Source organism: Pelodiscus sinensis, chromosome 4 (genome assembly GCF_052426305.1).
Source record: "Pelodiscus sinensis isolate ZL-2025 chromosome 4, ASM5242630v1, whole genome shotgun sequence".
Lineage (NCBI taxonomy): Eukaryota > Metazoa > Chordata > Testudines > Trionychidae > Pelodiscus > Pelodiscus sinensis.
In genome coordinates this window covers 8305617-8328015 of record NC_143055.1, presented here as the reverse complement: position 1 = coordinate 8328015, position 22399 = coordinate 8305617, and the positions used below count along the sequence as shown (strand labels likewise).

Below are 22399 nucleotides of genomic sequence, written 5' to 3'. Positions count from 1 at the left end.
GAGTGAAAAGGCAGCAGCTAATCTCAGAAGAGCAATATTATACATTTTAGGGCACGAAGTGATACAAAATCCCCACTTGAACCTGCAGGTGGCACTTAAGCTGGTAGAATGCAAATACCTGGGTTGGAATTTCCTTAGGGCCACAAGAGTCTGCGGTCCCATCTGAAAGGCAGCACTTCTAGCTCAGCATCTTCGCTGTGGCATGACTCAGAGAGAAAACCGCCTCCCAATGAATGAACATAATAGTCCATTATGACATCAGCAGCGCCTTCAGTAGTTATGCCTTCCTCGCTGCCTCCTGGGGGCGCCACAAAGAAAAACGAGTCCACATCCACAGAGCACGCGATGCTCCATTTCTGGAAGGCGGGAAAAGGAAGAATAATTTAAATGGACTGGTAGAGAGTTCCTACTGTAAGTCATTACCTGAGTCCCACATCTGCTGGGCAACTTCCCAAATCGCAGTTTCAGAGGGTCCCTTCCCCCACATCTGAATTGCATACTGGAGTCACGTTAAGCCTAGATTTAAAATAATAAGTCCTGAGGTAATAAAGCCCACGTACGGTGCCCCGTCATTGACCTAGAACCTTTTTCCTTTACTCCATGCTTTGTTTTGTGGTAGGAAAGGTGTTTGTCAAGCCAGCCAAAGCCTTAACCCTTGTTCTGGGGACAGTGCCACAGTGTAAGAAATACTTCAGGACCTGGGTGTTATGGTTGTCTTTATGCTGCACCCAACGGCAGGGTTGGCGCTCAGATCTCCCAGCGTTTGCACACACTGTGCCAAGTGAGCGGACGACAGGGAGGCAGAGGGCCCCTGACATGAATACGAAGAACAGTGCCTGCTGAGCTAGCCTCTCTGTTTCCTTTGCTCCTGTCATCTGAAGAAGTGGGCTGTGCCCACAAACGCTCGTGATACCATCTACATGTTTTGTTAGTCTTTAAAGTGCTACTAGACTACTGGTTGTTTTTTAAGTTTTTCCTGTTTTCTTTATCATCATCTTCACTGGTTTTTTACTATGAATGTGACAAAGAGTTACCCTCTTCGGAGACGTTCCGGAAGCGTTGTGTTGACTGCTCCAATGGGAGAGAGGACAGATCTTTCTCACCCACCCTTTGCCACACAGATCCCTGTCAGTGGCTGCCAAATGTTTGCGGAGCGAACATGAGGCAGGGAACCAACCCAATGAGACCAGTCTCCTTGAGCAAATATTGAGGTAGACGAGGGCGCAAATGACTGAAGTGAAGCCTGAAAAACATGGATAGAGCAGAACAAAGGGACTGAAATGATGTAAGTCACAGATCCCTATCTCCTGCTTGGGCAAGATATAGACCTGAAACTGAGTCAGTCTTTGATCTTAACTCATAAGGCCAAGAAACGACAAATTTCTGTTGCTGCCAGATCTGAAAGGAGGGGGTTTGAAGGGGCGGTTTTTTGCTACACCATGATAGCACACTATGAAAGTGATGAATGTACCTTTGTCTCTGCTATTGGGACTGGTCCACACAAGAAGTCAATGAGTCCACTACAGTTGCCCCCTAGGGAATTTAGGTCCAGAGCCTCACAGGCGTATTGGCACCTTGTTGTTCATACTTGCTGCTGTGGAAGGCAAAATTCAAATCCCACTCTTGGTCCAAGTGGAAATTAGGGCAGGAAACGTGCTCAGCACTTAATTAGTAGTCAACCAGGGATTGTCCTGTCCAGCTTGACAAGAGTATTGCTATTTCAAATTGTGCAACGCTGGTAGTTTATGTGAGGTCTGTTTGGCAATATGTCTTTATGGAAGATTTGCTGTGTTGTCAGACTTTACCAACCAACACAACAAGAGCACAGATTTTCACTACATAACTGCATAGTTGGACTGAGCAAATTGCAAAGGAATTAGAAGTGATGGTGCAGCAAACAGGACTGGCAGAAATAGCAGAGTGGTGAATGTAATATCTGTGGCAGCTGGTAATGGATTCACTGTTTCATTCACCCCAAAGCTTTGGCATCCAAGGGTATTTCCGCTGATCCTATCGACATACTGTAGGAAGATGTGAAAACCATTAATTTAATTAAAGAAAGCTCACTAAAGAGCTGGCTTTTGGAAGCATTTTGCTCAGAAATGGGAACCGACCAGGTGCTGCTAGAAGTAAGCTTGCACCCCAATCGCCTGCCTCAGCCCTGAGCCCCCTCCCTCATTCCTGGCCCCACCCCATACCCTGCCTTCTAGTCAAAAGATATAATTAAGTTGGGTCAGGGGCATCAACAATTTTCTTCAACTGGGTCGCAAGAAAAAAAAGTTTGAAACCCCCAGAGGTCCCTGGCTCAATTTCGCCTCTTGGCATTACACAGGCACAACTGAAAAGTAACCATCCCAGCTCCTACGTGCTCCTAACACTGTTACGACACACTGAGAACAGCACTGGTGAAGAAACAAATGAATGCCATGAGTAGTGTCATGCAGTTACATCTCGCTTCTCTGTCTGACCCTTTTAGTCATTCTCTCTCTGAAAAGGGTGTTGAAAATTGGAAAAAAAAAAAAGCGTTGGATGAAAGATCCTTTTGCTTTCCAAAATCCTGACTCAATAATGGAGCTAAACTGGAGACCTGAACAAGAAAAAGAGGTGTCGTGACTTGCCCGTGGTAGCACATTCAAAACATGCCACTTTTGTCATCATTTTGGAGAAGTGTTTTCAAAGAATATCGGACATTCCGTAATGTTCTGTTGTTGCTACAGTGCGCAACAACCTCCAGGTGCAAACTGGGATTTTCAACTTGGACATGCTTAGAAACAAAAAGAAAGAAACTGACACAAGAGCTCACCTGAGATGCAGAAAGCACTTTCATCTCTTGAATCAGGCTGGAGCGAGATCATGAACTGCCGGCGGGCCCACCTGTCACATTAAGTAAGTGAAACTCAATCTGATCACCGGTTTTACTGAATGTTACTGAATGTACAAATGCTTTACAAGTAACAATCTCTGATTTTAGTTATTATTTTAAGTGACATGGTTAAAACTAGCATGTATTGCCCTTTATTCTGATTCTACGACAATTTTAGTCAGGAGATATTGTAGTTTCAGATCATGGGGTTAAGTATTTTTCTTCAATTGGGTTGTGAGGAAAAAAGTTTGAAAACCACTGTGCTACAGCATCACAGAAGGTCAAACTATTACTGACTATGACTAATTCAACTCCTCAGATCAACAACAGACAGCCCAAAGACCTCTGTACTCTTGACAATAAAGTGAGGTATAAGCCTCTGATTCTCCTCTTACATTAGTGTTACATCAGTAACTGATGTTGGTGAAATATTCCATTTCTGAGGCAAGATGTTTTCATGCCTCACTAAAGAGGTATTTCACCAAAAGCGCAGGAGGCGGTTTGATTGCAGGGATGCTTTTCAAGTGGCTTGGGACAGCAAGATTTGCTAAATCTAATAGGAATAGGACGGTAGTGGTGGCTTTTTAAAAAACATTCCCCGGCAGAGCTAGAAAACCAAACCCTGGCTGCCTTTGTGTTAGGGAATGAGAGAGAAAAAGAGTGTCCCAAATGGTAGAGCTGTATGGATGGCAACCAGGAAACTAAGCACTTTTAAATGGTGAAAATGAATCAGATTTCTAAAGTCCCTTCAGTTCTAGTAACCTAGGACTTGCTCCTGCTGCAACTGAAGTAGACGCCAAGACTCCCATTGGACTGGATATTGCAACGAAGTGAGTCCAGAGTAACTCCATTAAGTCAATAGTCTCACACTGATAGAACGGCAGTGTTGGAAGAGAGTCTGAACCCCCGAGTCAGATTGTGATCCCTCGCTCGCTTGACACGAATGTCACTCTAACTTCAGCAGAATGACTCTTGATTCACCCCAGTGCACGCCATCAGAACTGGACTCGTTACATGCATTTTGAATGCTGATTTTAAACTACGCTACTGGTGAGTGAAGACCAGCGGAATGACCAACGCCCTTCTCCCCTCCCCCCATCTGCTAATGACCATTTGACCGAAGAGATGTCATTTGTTCAACAAAATGAAGTGGCAGTTGTAATAACGCAGGTCAGGTCTACGCTACAGAGCCCTGCCAGCACAAGTGTGTCAAGTCGGCGAGTGCGGATGTTTGGTTTGTTGATGACTGGCATAACTGTAGTTAGCAGAGGCCCCTAGGGCAGACACATTGCGCATTAGCTGGCATGACTTATTGCACTCCAGGGTGAAAGCGGTGCCTGGAATAAGCTATGCAAGAGACCCCCAACTTGCGACCACTCAAGTTCCGACCCCCAACACTTACAACCATTTTTGTATGTGCAGAAGGGGATGGAAACCTCCGACTTATGTCCTCAGCCCACATTTACGACAGCGCATGGTGCCTATTGTACATAAGGGTTCAAGTTACGACTCCCCTGACTTGCGACGCTTCTCCCCGAACCAATCGCGTCGCAAGTCAGGGGCCTCCTGTATTTGCTTGTCACCGCTCCAGCCAGGCCCGCTGTCCTCACCAGGCTGCTGTGAGGGAAATCCAAACCTCTGGATCCCCGGGTGTTTTAAGCCTCCGGAGCCTGAACAGAACCTAGCCACTGCCCCAGTCTTTGGGGTCCCCAGGCATGCTCTCAGAGGGGCACAGATGCCAAGTCTAGCACCCCTCTTGAGAACTGGAACCCGCTGTCCCGTGGCCTCGCCCCTGGGCTCAATGCTGGACTGTCAGACTCCCCCAGGGCTAAAGACACGCTTCTCCAGGACTCCACCCCAAGGTGAGAGCCTTCCGGATTAGCACTTAATGCTCTCCAGAGGCACTGAGCAACTGTGACGTGGTGACACCTCAACACTCTGCCCACAGAGTAACTCATTGGCTCATTGACTTTACAAACAGAGCAGGAGAGTGATCTGCAGATCACTTAGAAGGCAACACGCTTCCCCCCCCCCCCCCCCCACTACAATGCCCCACACTGGCTCACCCTTCCCTTGGGAGACCACCCATGTCCAGGAAGATAGACAGTGTCCCCTCCCTCCTCAGGCTGCTTCCCGCGGGGAGAAAAATAGCCCTGGAAAGAGCCTCTTTTTATAACTTTTTGCCCCCATTAAGGAAGGTCCTGCACAGCTCAGCACAGACACCTGCCACGTGACTTCGTTGCCAAGGCGATTTCACCCCTGTCAAACCAATTTCCCTGTTTGGGAGCCAGGCTACTGTTTAGGGCAAAGTGCTGTACAAACCAGGTTTTCTTTAGATTCTGCATGGGCGACCGACGTGTTCTGGTTGCTCAACTTCCTCCAAGTGTCAGAAATTGGATTGAAGGTGTTTCCTGATGGGACCGAAAAGGAGTTATGGTCGGACAGAAGCAGATAATCACTAGGAAGTTGTAGAGGGAAATGACAGTCCTTTTCCTCCTTTGTTCCAGTTTCTAATTTTGAGGGTGTCTCTTTTACTGTCTGCCTTGAACTTTACACCTTTTGGCCTGGACTCTGTCCTTTTTTATTTCCTGTTGTCCCTAGCTCCTTTTCCTTTTCTCCCTCCCCTGGTGCCTCCCAGGCTCAATTTGCTTTGCCTTTGAAAGACAAAAAATTTCTCTTCATCCTACATCTCTTCTCTCTGTCCTTATTTCGTGCCCCTCGCCATAATATCTGACATACCTCTCTAAAAGCCATCCTGTCTCCTTTCTCCCCATATCCTGAAGCTTGCCTATTGCTTTCACTGCCTTATGTTTCTTGTCCAGCTCTCTCATCAATTTCCCCCTCCCATCTGGCTTCCTCTGAAGCTTTTCAGATTTTCTTACTAAAAAAAAAATGGGATCTATTTTTGAGTGCAAATGCGTTATTTTTGCAAAGAACTCGCTTCTTGAATTTAAGATTTTTCTGGATGACGATCATTTTTTGCATATTTTGATGCAAATCCAGCTGCTCCATCAAAACTATGAGAAAGGAAGTTTCCAGTGGCTAATGTTGCTATTTTGGTGTTTGGTATTTTTTTTTCCCCTGATAAAACTCTCTCTTAAAAACTCCCATCAGTTTTGTCATTGCTACCCATACGTGTTGGTAGATAATGCTCATGTTCGGACACCTATTGCATACATATATAAGTATGGTTGAATTTATTTTGATCCCATTACTGTGAGTGAAGATTTATAAAATATTTAGAAGCGATATTTATTTATTTGAAATATTTTATCCTACCTCTCTATTTAAAATATTTGAGGAGGCTTACACATTTTTTAAAAAACACAAAAATATACTAAGTATACTAAATATACGTCTAGACTGGCATGATTTTCCGAAAATGCTTTTAACGGAAAAGTTTTCCGTTAAAAGCATTTTCGGAAAAGCACATCTAGATTGGCAGGATGCTTTTCCGCAAAAGCACTTTTTGCGGAAAAGCGTCCATGGCCAATCTAGACGTGGTTTTCCGCAAAAAAGCCCCGATCGCCATTTTCGCGATCAGGGCTTTTTTGCAGAAAACAGTACTGTGCTGTCTACACTGGCCCTTTTGCGCAAAAGTCTTTCGGAAAAAGACTTTTGCCCGAACGGGAGCAGCATAGTATTTCCGGAAAAGCACTGACAATCTTACATGAGATCGGCAGTGCTTTTGTGGAAATTCAAGTGGCCAGTGTAGACAGCTGGCAAGTTTTTCCGCAAAAGCAGATGATTTTGCGGAAAAACTTGCCAGTCTAGACACAGCCATTATATATATAAAAGTAAAATACAGGACCCCGAAGGGGGATATCAAACCTGCTAAAACACCTCAAGAGGAGGGACACACACAATCACTCAACTGTCACTTCGATGTTAGTGGTGGATGTTTTGCTTATGGTTCACAAGTGCTAGATCGTTTTGTACTCCTCTTGACCTGCCATCTGACAATCTTTGAAGCACCTTATAAGCATTACTGAGTTATACTTACAAGGTTTAGAATGTAAATGTTTATCTGCACCTGATGTATAGGGAAACTGAGGCACGGAGATTAAGTGACATGCAATGTTCTAATTTTTCTGGAATAAATTCTATTAAGTGCCCAGCCCTAGATCCACTAATGCTCATCGAATGACCAGAGCTGCTATTCCCAAAGGAACAGAACTCACCTGCTTGTGAGCTTCACCTCAGAACTGGCACCTGGCTGAGCCTCACAGCACTGAGACAGAGTTATAGTGAAAACCACAATACGTTTATCACCAAAGATTCAAGTAATAGCAGATGAGAATATGGGGAAAAAATGGCTGCCTCTAAAGCAAAATCACAGCTTACGTTCTAAAGCTAAACTAAGGGTATGTCTACACTACAAGGTTAATTCGAACTAACAGCCGTTAATTCGAATTAACTTTAATTAATTACACATACAAACCGCTAATTCGAATTTAAATCGAACTAGCTGAGCGCTTAATTCGAACTAGGTAAACCTCATTCTACGAGGAGTAACGCCTAGTTCAAATTAAGTAGTTCAAATTAAGGGCTGTGTAGCCACTTAATTCGAACTAGTTGGAGGCTAGCCCTTCCCAGGTTGCCCTGGTGGCCACTTTGGGCCAAACCAGGGAAACTTTTCTGCCCCCCTCCCGGCCCCGGAGCCCTTAAAGGGGCACGGGCTGGCTACAGTGCTTGTGCCAGTTGCAAGCCTGCCAGCACCCAGCCAGCAGACCCTGCACCTGGCACGGCATGAGCCAGCCACCCACTGCCACCCAGCCCTCCGCCTCTTCCCAGGACCAGGCTGGCGGCTCCCAGGAGCCTGCCTGAGGCCACAAGAGGTGGGTGCCCACCTGGTCTAGTGCAGAGATCATGGACCTCATCGAGGTTTGGGAGGAGGCCTCCAACGTCCACGATCTCCACACTAGGCACAGGAATGCAGCCGTCTAGGGCAGGATAGCTGCCAGCCTGGCCACCAAAGGCCACATGCGAACCCAGGGGCAGGTTTGCATGAAAATCAAGTTGGTCCAGTGATACCCCCAACCCTGAGCCCTGAGCTTATAACATAAGAATGGCTGTACTGGGTCAGACCAAAGGTCCATCTAGTCCAGTAGCCTGTCTGCCGACAGCAGCCAACACTAGGTACCCTAGTGATGGACCGAAGACAATGACCAAGCGATTTGTCTCGTGCCATCCATCTCCAGCCTTCCACAAACAGAGGCCAGGGACACCATTCCTACCCCCTGGCTAATAATTCCTACCCCCATGGACCCAACTGCCATGAATTTATCTAACTTCTCTTTAAACTCTGTTATAGTTCTAGCCTTCACAGCCTCCTCTGGCAAGGAGTTCCACAGGTTGACTATGCGCTGTGTGAAGAAGAACTTTTGCTTATTAGTTTTAAACCTGCTGCCCATTAATTTCATTTGGTGTCCCCTAGTCCTTCTATTATGGGAACTAATGAAGAACTTTTCTTTATTCGCCCTCTCCACGCCACTCATGATTTTATATATCTCTAACATATCCTCCCTCAGTCTCCGCTTTTCTAAGCTGAAAAGTCCCAGTCTCTTTAGCCTCTCTTCATATGGGACCTGTTCCAAACCCCTAATCATTTTAGTTGCCCTTTTCCGAACCTTTTCCAAGGCCAAAATATCTTTTTTGAAGTGAGGAGACCACATCTGTACACAGTACTGAAGATATGGCGTACCATAGTTTTATACTTCCCCTCCTCCTCCTTCCCCTGGCTTCCCCCTTCCAGCTCCCGCCTCCCAGGTTTCCCCCTCCCCTCTCCCACCCTCTCTCTTCCCCTCTCCCACCTCCTTTTCCCAGTCTCCCCAGAGATTAATTCTCCCCACCCCCCAGTTTTGTTCAATAAAGAGAGTTTCTATTTTTGAACACACGTGTCCTTTATCAGGAAGGGGGGGTGGAAGGAGGTGAGGGAGGAATGGGGCACGAGCCCCCAATGGGGAGGACTGGGGTGGCTCTGCGGGATCCTCGGGGTGGAAACTCTCCTGCAGAGCCTCCTGGATCCTGACAGCCCCCCGATTGACCCCCCCAGATGGCAGCCTGCGGCAAGTGCAGCCAGGCTGATGGCCGAGTGCTGTGATGTGCCGAGTGCGGGCACTTAGGGCACTCTTAGACAGGACTGCTTTGCTGTCCCTCATCGAGTTAGACAAGCAAGCGGAGAACCCTGAGAACTGTCTGTCCGGAGTGGGGGTCGAGTCCCTTTAAGCACAGCCCTCGGCTAGCCTGAGGCAGCAGCTCCACACTCTAAGTCCTAACCTGATGCCCTGCCAGCACTGGTTCCGGCCAGCCTTAACTTCGGTTCAGGGTCCACTCAATGTGGACATGCTATTTCGAATGAGCAAAACGCTAATTCGAATTAGTTTTTAGGCCTAGATGCACTAATTCGAATTAGCTTATTACGAATTAACTAATTCGAATTAAGTGAGTTCAATTAGTGCTGTAGTGTAGACATACCCTAACGGGAATCTCCTGGCGAAAGAAAGTTTCTCACCCAAAGCTCTTCTCAGCAATTTCAGCCAAGCCTGCCTGAAAGCCCTTGTTCATTCTGCAGAACCACTGTCCTTTTCCACGCTCCACAAAGATTCCCGGGGGGCATAGGTACCGACTCCATGGGTGAGCCGGGACTGGAGCACTTATAGGAAAAAATAGCAAGTGCTTAGCACCTACTGACAGACTGTCTCCCAGTGCACCCCCGCCCCCCCGCCCCCGGCCATCAGCTGTTTTGCAGCATGGGAAGGAGAAGCCGGGAAGAGGCAGGCAGGGGGTGGGGATAAGGAGGAAAGGATGGGTAGGGGTAGGTATGGGGTGAGGCGGGGTGTGATGAGGTGAGGACTTGGGGAGGCGGGACCTTAGCACCTCCCTCTGCAGTCCTTACTCTCCATGGTTAGTATTCGGTGCCGGTGGGGGGCACGAAGCTCACTGTCCACGAGACACGTGAAGAGAGAGAGGAATGAACATCGCTTGTTTGGAAGAAAACCCGTTTTTCACCTTTGCTAGTGATCGGTGCCTGCAGCCGTTCAGGGTCTAGACAGAGCTCCTCCCCCCCATTTCACAAGGATTTTGATGACCAGAGTCGGGTTTTTACTCAAGACTGGACATGAAACTCTCTGAGGCACAAGAACGTGCACCCCAGACCCAGGAGCGCCCGTGGCTGTGTACACGTCCTTGCCGCTTGGCGCGAAGAGAACTTTGGTCACGACATGTCCTGAGTAAAGACGGAAGGGAGCAAGCAGGTCACGTAGGCCCGAGCTTCTCGACCTTTTTCACTCTGCCGCTCCCCCAACCTGCTATACAAACGCCACAGCCCACCTGTGCCACCACTGCTTTTCTGCCGATAAAAGTCAGGGCAACGTTAGGGGGGTAACGGGACAATTACCTGAGGTTCCCTGCCACACAGGACCCCTTGATACTAAATTGCTCAGGCTTTGGCTTCAAGCCCAAGTGGCTTTTTGCCCTAGGCCCCTGCAAGTCTAATGCTGGCCCTACTTGTAGGACCTCTCTGAAACTAGCTTCCCCTCTCCCCCCACAAGGGGATACTGAACAACTGGCTGAGAACGGCTGGCCTCAGCCAAAGCTTTCAAACCTGGGTGACACCGAAATCCATACAGAGCTGCCAAACTAAACGGCCTAATTTTCAGAGAGGTCTAGCACATGCCCAGAGGGACTGACAGCCTTGCTGGGCCCCTGGGCAAAGTATGGGGGGCCTGCTCTGTACCCCGGAAGGGGTGGGGCCTCAGGAAGAAGAGGGGGCTGGTGCTAAGCAGCTCTTAGTGCTGCCCAAACCATGCGGCGCACCCCCCACCCTAGCTCTCAGTGTGGCCTGGAATACATCACGGTGCTCCAGCTGGGATTTAAAGGGGCCCAGGTTCCAGCCATTGCTGCAACTGGAAGCGCCGGGCCCTTCTAAAGTGCCGACACCGGGGCAGAGTTGCCCCTCATCCCCGTCGGCAGCCCTGCACGTGCCATTCGTGTTGGTTTGAAAGGGAGCTGCCGATGCTGCGCTCTACAAAAAACCAGGGAATTTGTTCAGCATCTTAACTTCAGTTTGAAATGTCGCGCCGCCGCCAGAGCCTGGTGATGCAGGATTGTGCTGAACTAACGCCGGGTCCAGTTTGCAGCGACCCAAACGATGATGTTTCCTCCCCTTCCCTTAGCAGACTCTTCCACGCTGTCGTCGCATCCGCGGTTGAGATGTTAGTCCCGATATTCCACCTGAGTTGACTTTGCTCATCAGTTTCATTTAGTCCCACTGGTTTGGCTCCGCTTGGATTGCTCTGCCCAGGGCTCTGCGGGGGCACTCGCGTTCCTCACATTCCTTCATACTGTGCTGGGGAGGGAGAACCTGGGAGCGGAAGTGACTTGACTGTTCTCGTGGCCTGAGGAGAGAGAAAAGCACCCAGAGAACCACCCAGAAGAAACAGGGTTAAAATTGTAGAATTTAAAGAGAGACAGGGCCAAGCCAAACCACTAGACACCCCCTGTGTTCGGGGGAAGTTCAGACTGCGATGTAGCCAAGAGACTAACGTGACAGTGACAGAGGTGAAAGTAAGTAGGTGAGGCCCTAGTGCGCCACTGCGGCATGAGCCACCGGGGGCGCTCGGCTGCAGGAGGAGGCAGGACACGCTCCCAACCAGGCTCCTGGGGCTCTCCTGCAGGTTGCCACGCTATGCAGCAGGCAGGTGAAAAGGGCTGTCTGGGGGCACACCCCACACCAGTCCGGTACTGCTCTAGCCCCGAGCGCTCCCCCGAGGTGCCCTTTAAGGAAAGTACGAAGGAGGGGGGACGGAGAGAGAAGCCCCCTCCCTGTTCCTACCAACACAGCATGTTAATAGCTAGTCCCCTGGTGTCACTGTTAGGGTATGTCTACACTACCACCCTAGTTCGAACTAGGGTGGTTAATGTAGTCATACGAACTTGCAAATGAAGCCCAGGATTTGAATTTCCCGGGCTTCATTTGCATGTTGCTGGGCGCCGCCATTTTTAAATGTCCGCTAGTTCGGACTCTGTGCCCGCGGCTACACGTGGCACAAACTAGGTAGTTCGGAATAGGCTTCCTATTCCGAACTATCTGTACAGCTCGTTCCATGAGGAGTAACGGTAGTTCGGAATAGGCTTCCTATTCCGAACTACCTAGTTCATGCCGCGTGTAGCCGCGGGCACGGAGTCCGAACTAGCGGACATTTAAAAGAGAAGCCCCCCGACTGAGAAGGAGAAAGAGATTCCCCACATTTCCCTCGCACACCAGAGCCGAGGGGTTAGTAGATTTTGTGTGCTCCAGCCCTGTGGGTGGCTGGAGTGCCAACGCGGGTTCCCCAATGTCAAGCCTCAGGGCCCAGATCCAGGCAAGCCGGGGGCCACATCTGGCCCCCAGGCCTGAGGTTCCCCACTCCTGGTCTAAATGGTACTTGATCCTGCTATGAAAGCAGGGGACTGGTCTTGAGGACCTCTCAAGGTGCCTTCCAGTTCTATATTCTGTGATTCTGTGAAACTAACAGCGGTAGGAATGTTAAAGAAACAGAGAGGCAAAATTCCCTCTAACTTCATTTGGAGTTAGGTTGGGCCTATGAGGTTTGTGTCAGTGTGACCCTTTAACAGATCTCTTATCTTCAGTCTCTGTGCCCATCCCTCTCCCCCGCCCCCACCTTTTATTTCTACCTACATTAATTTGGGGGGGGGGGGAATCTCCACCAGTTGTCCTGCCTTTGGGTGCTGCTCCATCTGCATAGTAACGTATAAAACGTGGGCCGTTTTACTGCTGTGTAGAATGGGCTGGTGGAACAGAATGGCCCATGTGAGGTTGGGCTAGCTAATTCTGCAAACATGACGTTCTCTTTAAAAATAAAATACAGGACTATGTAGCACTTTAAAGACTAACAAGACGGTTTATTAGATGATGAGCTTTCGTGGGCCAGACCCACTTCCTCAGATCAAATAGTGGAAGAAAATAGTCACAACCATATATACCAAAGGATACAATTAAAAAAAAAAAGTGTATCCTTTGGTATATATGGTTGTGACTATTTTCTTCCACTATTTGATCTGAGGAAGTGGGTCTGGCCCACGAAAGCTCATCATCTAATAAACCGTCTTGTTAGTCTTTAAAGTGCTACATAGTCCTGTATTTTGTTTCAGCTACATCAGACTAACACGGCTGCATTTCTATCTTTAAAAATAAGCGGCTTCACACGGGCTGCAAGGAAAGGAACCTCTCTTTTCCAAGGTAGCCACTATAAAAAAGGCAGCATCAGAGCAGATGCCGACAGGAGAACCAGAGTTACAAATTGCCCAAGAAAATGCAAAGACTTTCCTGGCAGGACCGACCCTCCTGGCATGATCCAAGTGTATAAGCGTGAAATTGAAATCCCTGCATTGTTAGCTAAAACGGGATTTAAAAGCACAACACCCAAGCAAGCTGTGGCTTCTCACACCACCAAATAGACACCATAATAAATAGGGCAGCAACATGATGCCACCTGGCAAAGGCAGCAGATCGAACAGGGAAGCCAGCACAGAGCTGGGATGGTTTCTCTCCAGGGGATGCCTAATGATGAAACCGAGCTACCAATCTGCCACTGTGCAGTGTGTCATCATGATGTGAGAGATTAAATGGTGATCCCAGTCCAAAAAATGTTCTTACTATCATAATGAGTCAGCTTTTAAAGAGACAGAACTTTGAGAGATGTCACAAGCTTTGAATGCTTCCAATGTTAATAGTCTGCATTTCTGTAAATCACACTGTTGATCTGAGGACATGGAAGGGTTGAATTCTCAGAAAACTTCAAAACCAGACTACAAAGAGAAACAGCAGCACCACAATTTACTTGCAAATGTAGCAATCAAATTAGGACTGAATAAGAATCTAGAGAATGGTTCTCTCACTACAAAGGCAATTTCCCCTCCCCTGCTATTCACACCTCCCCATCTGCTGTTGGGAATGAACCAAATCCTCCCGGCTGAATTAGCCTCCCTAACACTCATTTTACACTTGAGAAGTAATTCCCTTCTTTTGACATGCTAGTACATTAGGACACAAAGCAATGGGCTTAAATTGCAGCAAAGGGAGGTTTAGGTTGGACATTAGGAAAAAGTTGCTAGCTGTCAGGGTGGTGAAACACTGGAATAAATTGCCCAGGGAGGTTGTGGAATCTCCATCACTGGAGATATTTAAAAGCAAGTTAGATAGACTTTTCTCTCCTGGATCAGGGGGATGAACATAGCTGGCTGCATTGTAGACGCCCTTCCATCAGAGGAGCTCACTGCTCTTTGGTAATAGTAAAACATTAAGCCCTACAGCAGCCCAGTGAGGTATAGGAGTAATAAGGTTCCCATTTTAGAGATGGGGAAACTGAGACATGGCTAAGTGACTTGCCAAAGTCACCTAGGGAGAAGTCACCAGCCTGCAGACGCTGGTGTCCAATCCCGTGACCACAAAGCCATCCTTGCTCCCTTGTGGATGAAGACGCTATACAATATGGAGGTATCAGAAGTGGTGAATGGTTTCTGATCTGATGCTTCAGAACTGCATCCCATTTCATCCCAGGCGAATTCAGAAAAATGGCTGCTATGCTAGCTTGTTTCTCATCATTTTAAGTAGAAAGGCTAAAAACATCTGGGCTCTGAGGCTATGTCTAGACTACGTTCTATTTTCGAAAAAGGAGAATATCTTCTTCCGAGCTCACTTTAGAAGGAGGATCTTTCAAAAGTGAAAGTAGACTGGACACGGCTTTTTGGAATCGGTGATGAATCTGAGGAACTGTCCCGGATTGAAGTGTCATTAGAGGAGGTTTTGGAACAAATAGAAAAACTTAATGTTAACAAATCTCCGGGACCGGATGGCATTCATCCAACGGTTCTAAAAGAACTTAAATGGGAAATTGCTGAGCTATTATCTGTGGTTTGTAACCTATCCTTTAAATTGGCTTCCGTACCTAATGACTGGAAGGTAGCCAACGTGACACCAATATTTAAAAAGGGCTCTAGAGGCGATCCTGGCAATTACAGACCGGTAAATCTAACTTCAGTACCGGGCAAATTAGTCGAAACAATAGTAAAGAATAAAATTGTGAAGCATGTAGAAGAACATAATTTGTTGGACAAAAGTCAACATGGTTTCTGTAAAGGGAAATCCTGTCTTACTAATCTGTTAGAGTTCTTTGAAGTGGTTAACAGACATGCGGACAAGGGGGATCCAGTAGATATAATATACTTGGATTTTCAGAAAGCCTTTGACAAGGTCCCTCACCAAAGGCTCTTGTGTAAATTACATGGCCATGGGATAAGAGGGAAGGTCCTTTCTTGGATTGAGAACTGGTTAAAAGACAGGAAACAAAGGGTAGGAATAAATGGTAAATTTTCAGATTGGAGAGGGGTAACTAGTGGTGTACCCAAGGACCAATCCTTTTCAATTTATTCATAAATGATCTGGAGAAAGGGGTAAGCAGTGAGGTAGTAAAGTTTGCAGATGATACCAAACTGTTTAGGATAGTCAAGACAGAAGCAGACTGTGAGGGACTCCAAGAAGATCTCACCAAACTGAGTGATTGGGCAACAAAATGGCAAATGAAATGTAATGTGGATAAGTGTAAAGTAATGCACATCAGGAAAAATAACCCCAACTATATGTACAGTATGATGGGGGCTAATTTGGCTACGACAAATCAGGAAAGAGATCTTGGAGTTATCGTGGACAGCTCTCTGAAAACTTCCACACAGAGTGCAGCGGCGGTCAAAAAGGCAAATAGGATGCTAGGAATTATTAGGAAAGGGATAGAAAATAAGACCCAGAATATCTTACTGCCCCTGTATAAAACTATGGTACGCCCACATCTTGAATACTGTGTACAGATGTGGTCTCCTCACCTCAAAAAAGATATTTTGGCCTTGGAAAGGGTTCAGAAAAGGGCAACTAAAATGATTAGGGGTTTGGAACGGGTCCCATATGAGGAGAGGTTAAAGCGACTGGGACTTTTCAGTTTAGAAAAGAGGAGACTGAGGGGAGATATGATAGAGGTCTATAAAATCATGAGTGGTGTGGAGAGGGCTGATAAAGAAAAGTTATTTATTAGTTCCCATAATAGAAGAACTAGAGGACACCAAATGAAATTAATGGGTAGCAGGTTTAAAACTAATAAAAGAAAGTTCTTCTTCACACAGCGTGTAGTCAACCTGTGGAACTCCTTGCCAGAGGAGGCTGTGAAGGCTAGGACTATAATAGAGTTTAAAGAGAAGCTGGATAAATTCATGGAGGTTAGGTCCATAGAAGGCTATTAGCCAGGGGATAAAATGGTGTCCTTGGCCTCTATCAGAGGCTGGAGAGGGATGGCAGGAGACAAATCGCTTGATCATTGTCTTCGGTCCACCCTCTCTGGGGCACCTGGTGCTGGCCACTGTCAGTAGACAGGATACTGGGCTAGATGGACCTTTGGTCTGACCCAGTACGGCCGTTCTTATGTTCTTATGTAAAAAAAACCCTGCTTTTTCGAAAAAATGCTCTTCCTTAAAAAATGAGGTATACACAGACTTTTCAAAAAACGGTTTTTTCCCCCCGAAAAAACCACATACAGACTACTGTTAGAGAAAAGAAACTGCCCCTCCCCCCCCCCAGTAAAAAAGTTTGGCCAGGCCGCTCTTGTTCTGCAGTACTCCTTGAGAGAAACTGGCCACACCCTTCCTGCATACCATTGCCCTTAGAAAAAGGAAAGGTGTGAAAAGGGGAAAATAGCCTCAGACTCTCCCATCCGTCACCTTGGCGTGAGAACTGCGGGGCTTACCTGGTCGCATGAAACCTGCACAGTTTTGGCCCAACCCCTGGGACACAGACCCCCCACTTGGTGACCATTGGGCCATACATGGTAATATGCAAGCGCGGGAAAGCGATGTGCAGATTTGGGGATAAATATCCATGGCACAGTTTGCTCTAGGAGGTCTTCGCAACACACGTACCACCGTGCGTGTGCCTTCTCATATACTTCAAAGCGCTGCCGGCCTGATCAACCGACCAGCCACCTCCCCCGACTCTCGGGCGTAACCAAGGCCTTCGCAACTGAACCGATATCTGTGAAATGTTCCATGTGCTGTGTAAGTTGGTATGTATGATTTGATTTTTTTCTTGTTGTATAAGCTTAGTGTTGTAGTTGTTTTTGGGTAGTACATAAGAGTTTGTAGTTATCACTGTTATTTAATTAGTGTAGCTGGATATTTTAAGATTAGAGACTATTCCCCTTGCCATCCTTATATCTCTGACACGTTTTACTAGAAGCCATAGAATAAATATAATAAATACTGTAAATCCATTATTAACACGGTCTATTAAAAATCTTAGAATAAATACTATAAATTCACCATTGTCATAAATAAATATTTTTCATTTGATAAAACTGTCCACCTGGTTCTGTCCTTCCCCCCTTGGGTATTTATCATCGGACCTGTGATTCTCGCGACAACTACTTTCACTTTCAAAAGATCCTCTTTTGAAAGTGAGATTGGAAGAAGATATGCAAATTCCCACGGAATTTGCATATCCTCTTTCGGAAAAAAAACCCGTGGTTTAGACATATCCTTGTAAACTGAGCCAAAAATATAACGGAAGCCACAAAAAGAAACTAGCCAGAGAACACCAGGATGTCTTCACTTTCACTCGGTTTCAGACCAGTTTAGAGTTATGAAAAAACAAAATGAGCTTGATTATTCCTGTTCTAGAAAATGCTGTCTCTGACAGCTTTAATTTCCTGCCCACCTAGAACCAGCAGGCCTGCTGTTGGCACTGTTGGCTCAGGCCGATGGGCCGTGAGCTAAGAAAGCGTTCAGAAGACTCGAATGAGTAACTGGCACTGTGTTTGGTCTGAATAGCAAAGAACTTGTGTGGGCTTTCCTTTCAGGGGCAGATGAAAAAAGGTTTTGTGGTGGCTTTTGTTCTAATCTCTGGGCTCATTTGTACCTATTTTTAAAATTTACACTTTAGTTACCAGAGGCTTGAAGAGCACCTCTGCAGAGATCTCCCTAGATATTTCCCCATTCACTCTCTCTACCCTCAGAGACCCAAGACCCTTCTAATCAAGGTTAGCCATATGCCAGGACCACCAGCCCCCTCCCCCCCAACTCCTGCTCATCATCTAGGTTCTCTCATATAATTGATCCTAGATAAGATACCAAAACTTGTGCACAACTTTAACCATGGCGCTAGCTATTAAAACATCGGGGGCAGTCAACATGCTTTGTGCCAAAATCGTGTTCTTTAGACCAGTGGTTTTCAAAGTGTGGTCTGTGGACCACTGGTTCTCCATGACCATGATGTAGGTGGGCTGTGGGTTCGGGGTTCCTCTGCCCCCATACAGTGGGGAGTCCCACCCCTGCAGCCTCATACATTCCCTGAAATGTTGCAGACTAGCAGATGTGGTGGTCAAAAGTTATTGTGTTACTAACCAGCTGTGTCTACACTGGCACCCTTTTCTGGAAAAGGGATGCAGATTAGCCAAGTCGGAATTGCAAATGCAGCGGGGATTTACATTTTCCCCGCTGCATTTGCATGAACATGGCTGCCGCTTTTTTACGTCTCGGGGCTTTGCCGGCAAAAAGCGCCAGTCTAGACAGGGATCTTTAGGAAAATAAAGCCTTTTCCTTTTAGGGAAGATCCTCTTAAAATCAGGAATAAGGGATCTTCCAGAAAAGGCTTTATTTTCCGAAAGATCCCTGTCTAGACTGGCACTTTTTGCCGGCAAAGCCCCGAGCCGGAAAAAAGCGGCAGCCATGTTCATGCAAATGCAGCGGGGAAAATGAAAATCCCCACTCCATTTGCAATTTCGACTTGGCTAATCTGCATCCCTTTTCCGGAAAAGGGTGCCAGTGTAGACACAGCCACCAAGAAAAAATACCATGTAGTTTCATGTAGGGCCTCACTTTGTCCAACCAAAGAAAAAAGAAAGTTACAGTTTAAGACAATGAAACCGCCGGTAACTATTCAACTAACTCTTTGTGTAGAGTCCTGCATGGATATAAAATTTTTATACGCCTCCATAGCCACCATGAGCTGAAAATATCCACATCCATAGCCACGGATGTAGATATCCCCAGATATAAAGGGGATATTCGGAATTTGCGGGGTTCTCTCTACAAAATTTGCATTTGCCTCTCCATCTATATCTGCCAAAATGAATCACGGACAGGTGTGGATATCCAGTGGGATTTGCAGGACTCTGTCTATGGGCGCAGCATCTGAGCAACTAAATATTAATGGATCAATCTGCACATCGTCTACCTGGGAGATGGGGAAGTGCTGCTGTTCTCATTTTACAGAACCAAAGCACAAAGCAAGGAATGGAGTTGCCCACCTTCATACAAGGAAATTTATGACAGAATAAGGGAACTCACCTCAGGTCTCCAGCACCACACCCCAGTGATTTAATGATAAAACCTTCCTTCCATCACTAAAAAAGGACAGCATGTTTTGATATATTTATAACTTTTCATTATTTTTTCCAAATGTAACAAAATACTAGCGTCATCATAATATGCAAATAAAGAGGGTTAAGATATAGGCCAAGGAGGGCAAGTGACGTATTTCCAGGGTCTATTTTAACCACAGGCCTCTAAAAAACTTAACCGTTTTGCTTTGAATTTTGGGGGCATTCTTTTCTGTGGGGTGCCAGTTGTTTGTTAGCTGTGAGGCCAGCCATATCATTGATCCAGGCATCCACATATGGTGAGGATTAACGTCTCTGTTTTTTCAGGATTCATTTTTTAGCAACCAAAGCTGCACATTGGCACCGTGCCATCTTGCTACCAGGTAACCTTCAGGTATCGGGAATAGATACAAGAATAAAACTTAAAGAGGAGGGCTCCCACTTAGCATCCCATATCAAGCTGGTCCTTTGACCCACCCTGTACCAGAAATTCTGCATATAGTGGCATTCCCAAAACACATGGTGCAAACGGAGCATCAAGAGGGATACGGTCCTAACAGCCGTCAGTATTTATGAGGGCCATTATAATCGGGGACCAGCAGATCAGGAAAAAGAGGACTGGATCTTAAAGTAAAATTAAAACAATGGAAGATAGTTTTGCTGAGAAACAGAAGAAATTAAAAGCACTAGGATTCATTAGCTTTCAAACCAGATGGGGCATTTTTAGTGTTGGTTAAAAAAAAAAAAAACCCAACAACTAGAGAAGCTTTTGCAACCCTCTGACTGCATATACTACATGAAGCTCACTCCATTTCATTCTGGCAAATCCTACAAATTAAAATGACTTTTAGTCGCCTGCAATCACCCCAAAGGATTTATATCCCTTGCAATGGATTTTAAGCATTGATTCTTTGACCCCTTTCTAGCTGAAACAGAGAAACTAATTAGCCTACTACAATGGAAATGTAATAAGATTTTACTCTGGATGTGGGAGTGGGTGATTTGTGATCTAGAGAAAAGGCCCACTTGTTATACGCAGAGCCGTCTGTACCCACACTCAGAATATGAAGTTGTATAGGGCAGTGTTTCTCAACCAGTGGTACAAGTACCCTTAGAGGTACTTGAGAGAAGTCTGGGGGGGGGGGGGGGATATGTCAACACAACTGGAATGTGAAGAAAACTGAATTTTTGTTTTAAGTTTTACAGCGTTTTATTATTTTTGTACGTTTTACACTCAAAAATTTCGTCACCCTCCCCGCTATGATTAAGTTGTTTAAACAAATGCGTTGAAATGGTAGAAAAAAAAACTTGTGTGTCTGAAAACTGTAGGTACATGGGGTACTTTTTTTAGGGGGGGGAAGGGGTACTTTATTAAAAAAAAAGGTTGAGAAACACTGGCATAGGGCACCCAAAAATTTGGGGCACCATTGGGCCTCAATATCTCGCCCTGTTCTGTAGCTCTGCTTCCTCCAGAGAGAATCTAGTTAACTTAAAAAGTGAGAATGCCTGCCAGAGCTATTAGCAGCTCTGAACCTGTGAAAGAGCCATTCCAGTGGTAATAGAGTCATTTAACAGGCATTTGCCAACCCCAGGTATGTAGTATCAGTTTCTGAATTTACTGTATTAGCCTACAGGCACTTTGTTTAAAATTTGTTTTAAAACTATGTTATTAGTGTGTTGCTAACAATTATAAAATCACCTTACCCCCCCCCCCTCGTCTCCCCCTCTGCTGGCTGCCATCGGGCATAGGGGCACTAGTTTCATTGTAATGTGCGAGGCCCCATAAGTCCTGAGGATGGCCCTGGTTCCCTGTGGTGGAGAAAGCGGGCATGACAACCACCCCGGAGAGAGAGAGGAAGGTCATTGGTGCAAAGGGAAAAAAGGAGGCAATTGTTAAAGATGGAGCTGAAGGATGTAGCCCTGGGCTGGGAAGCTCATGGTCACAGGCTAGGTAGACATCCCTTAAGAGGGAGCAGTGCCACTGCAACTGTGCCTGGCCAGCGGAGCCCCAACTGGGCAAAAAGAGAAAGCAACTGGTCCTGAGAGAAGAGGAAGGTCGGGTGAAAGAGCCACACCCACTCAATGTGGCACTTTGTCTCCCCCTAGTGGTAGCTGCGGCTCAGTCCCCGCTAGAAGGAAATTGATGAGCTTGCTCCAGCCTTGCATAACAGAAGGGTCTTTTAACTCAGGCAATGGAGGGAGACTCATCCAGTATTTAGATACAGGGGTCCAAGTTTTAGTCCCTGCTGTTAATGTCCCACTTGGACATTAGCAAAAGCCCCTTGGTGTCGTGTATGCAGGAGCAATTACAAGGAGACATGCACTCTGTTTATCATTTCAGGCCCAAAACAGATTATTCCAGAACTGCTGCACCACTCCTGGGGAAACCATCTGTAACTTGGCGAACAGGAAATCCGAGAGACACTTTCCATTGATTTCACAGAGAGTTGGATCAGACTCTGCCTTTGCTCATTTGACGGGTGGGACGATTTCATCTTTAAAAAGCAAATGTTGCTGGTTTATCCTGTGACCTGAGATGCAAACCGGGTCTTCTCTGCCACTTACAATGAGCTCACCCTGGCATATAAATACTCCACTCTAGGGTTTCACTGTTTTGCTGATGCACAAGGCAGATAGAAGCCCGCTTGCTTTTCCAAAACTGTGTTGTCTTTGCCGTGTAGAAGATCTGTCAAAACTTGTTTGGCTCTGTCCCGTCAGGAGATCTGAATCAGAGAGACTCTGGGTGGGAGAAGGGAATTCAGGAGGAAGGTGCATTTTACATAGGGAATGTCAATACTTTAAACCGAGCTAGGTCTGGCACAAGCCTGCCAGGAAACCCAGAATAACCATGTGCGGGCCTAGCTTGCACAGAGCCCCATAATGCTGCAGGCTGGCAGCTCCTGGAAATGTGCTCACTACATTAGAGCTAGCTGTGATATGTCTACACAAGCTGCAATCCACAGCCTATTCCTTTTTCTGACCGCAGCCACACTTGACAGGTGCAATGATCGCCACGGTCATCAGTGAATATTGCGCTGCCTATGTACGGGATGGGGCTCTTGCCTTCAGAACCTGATCCAGGTCACATGGATTGGGCTGGCAATAGACGTACAGT

The 22399-nt window shown here is 46.6% G+C and overlaps 1 protein-coding gene and 1 long non-coding RNA gene across 2 annotated transcripts in view; one reads left to right on the top strand and one right to left on the bottom strand.

The window, feature by feature from the left end:
• Window positions 1-207, bottom strand: part of SMOX (spermine oxidase) — a 136157-nt gene extending 135950 nt beyond the window's left edge. The window contains exon 1 of the mRNA XM_006139203.5: window positions 119-207. The gene's annotated coding sequence lies outside the window, so the exon portion shown is untranslated. The remainder of the gene's footprint in view (window positions 1-118) is intronic.
• Window positions 206-21764, top strand: LOC112544057 (uncharacterized). Its single transcript, XR_003087372.3, has 3 exons — window positions 206-411; window positions 2718-2886; window positions 21626-21764. It is a non-coding gene; the product is annotated as an uncharacterized LOC112544057 (long non-coding RNA).
• Window positions 21765-22399: the final 635 nt, after the last annotated feature.